This window comes from Austrofundulus limnaeus, unplaced genomic scaffold, assembly GCF_001266775.1.
Source record: "Austrofundulus limnaeus strain Quisiro unplaced genomic scaffold, Austrofundulus_limnaeus-1.0 Scaffold907, whole genome shotgun sequence".
In the NCBI taxonomy this organism is placed as follows: domain Eukaryota; kingdom Metazoa; phylum Chordata; class Actinopteri; order Cyprinodontiformes; family Rivulidae; genus Austrofundulus; species Austrofundulus limnaeus.
Genome location: NW_013953309.1, coordinates 82218 through 84180, shown reverse-complemented (window position 1 = coordinate 84180; position 1963 = coordinate 82218). Strand labels below are relative to the sequence as shown.

The 1963-nt window shown below is 41.6% G+C and overlaps 1 protein-coding gene across 1 annotated transcript in view; it reads left to right on the top strand.

Annotated features, from left to right (window-relative positions):
- LOC106533216 (C-type lectin domain family 4 member E) overlaps positions 1-1963 on the top strand; it is an 18168-nt gene that overhangs the window by 1191 nt on the left and 15014 nt on the right. The gene's annotated exons all lie outside the window — the stretch shown is intronic.

The window sequence follows — 1963 nt, the reverse complement described above, 5'->3', positions numbered from 1 at the left end:
CACTACATATACATAACGCGACACGGGTCAGATGATGGGACACATGACCCTCTGTGAACAATAGAGCTAATCAAGCCTATTGTTAGGCGATGGTCCTCTTTTGCATGTGACTAACCTGTTTGTCCACCATGTGGAGGCAGTGCTTATAAGGCTGAGTTCACCTGAAGATCATCAGACTGAAAAAGTCTCTTGGAGGAGAGACGAAACATTTCACTAAAGAAGAACCATCCAGAGGACCTACTTATTTTTTCTTTTTGATTGATACTGAACGTTACTCGATATAACATTGGTCAGAGTAAAAGTGTAAAAAAGGAACAAGACATGAAAGTGCTGAAATGGCACCAGCTAACAAAAGTTGCGCTAACTTAAATGCTAATGTGCTACATCAGATGCATATAAGCACTTAACAAACTACAACTCTTAGAAAAAAAATTGGTGTACAGTTAGTTTAATACTTGACACATGAAAAAAGCAATCAACTTACAGGCTGTGTTTTGCCACAGGAGAGGGCTTGATGATCAACTCATAACAACAGCATTGCTAAATAGGAAGTCCTACCGCCGTGACTTCCTGTTTTTCAAAACAAAAGCCTGAATGAAGCTTTGCACGTCTGAAACCACCATAGTGAAATTAAAAGTAAGCAGATTTTTAGAAGAATGACTCCATTTATGGTCATTTAAGGTCTCATTCTTTGCCTAAAAACATTGTTTAGAGCCATACATACTTACCATCATAATACTCATAACTTCCTACTTTCTGCAGTCTTCTTCACACTACCCTTTTTGTGGCCAGAGAAGGTATTACAAAAACACACACTTGGAAAATTTTACACATGAATAAAAGGTTTTTCTCTCTTGCCTGTCAGATGTACAAAATCAGGGGCAGACTGGGGCAAAAAAGTGGCCCGGGAATTAAGTACCTGACTGGCCCATTCAAGGTCCAGGCTGGCAGATGATGTCTGCAAATGCTGGAGGCCAATGGTGGAGGCCAATGGTGGAGGCAGATGGTGGAGGCAGATGGTGGAGGCAGATGGTGGAGGCCGATGGTGGAGGCCGATGGTGGAGGCCGATGGTGGAGGCAGATGGTGGAGGCGGAAACAACAAACGTCATCTCAAGGCACTGTACAAAATGTAAGGATGTAATGTTGAGGAATTAGTAAAGTTATTAAGCTAGCAGAGCAGCAGTTAGCTTGTAGGCATTAACCCTAAGAGTTCCATATGGTCATTTTTGACTCATTTTGATTTTACCCCCCAAAAATAACATTATGATCTAATGTTAGCCTGGTAAAAATCAGACCCTTGTCCTTCACTTTTCTTCGTACGAGGGTCTGGACTCACTGCTATTGAAAAGCGATTCTTGCTGGAGGCGTGGCCTCTGCTGAAGTGTGTGTGTTGCTGTGAAGGAGGCTAAGCTAAGAAGCTAACCAGAAATTGCGTGCGTTGTAAACAACCCTACTGAGAGGAGAAAAGTACCGAGCCGAATGTGACGACTGTAAATGAGAGCTGCTGCTTTGTCAGACAAATTTTATTTAATTTAGAAGTCTTATCAACACAGACTGGCTTCATTCACTTCCTCCACTGCTGTATGCTAAAATAACTAGCAGACACTGCGCCGAACATCGACGTTTAAAATTCCTCCTTCTGTTTGCTGATTGGCCCAGGTAAAATAAACTACAAGCAGACACTGCACAGAAAATTGACGTTCTCTGATTGGTTCGGCTAAAAATCTGCCAGCGCCATCGTTGTCTATGGGAGAAGTCCCAGACGGAGCAGAGAAAGGAAACTAGAATTGAGCGGAACTGCTTAGGAAGGCCAGGGCCAGGCTAATCTAATGTGGTATCATTTTCATTTTCCAGCACATGAACTGTGTGAATTTAAACTATTTTTTCATTTGAATATACTGTTATTGTATATTAGACCTTAATTCAGTCGATCAATCAATCAATCAATCAATCAATCAATCA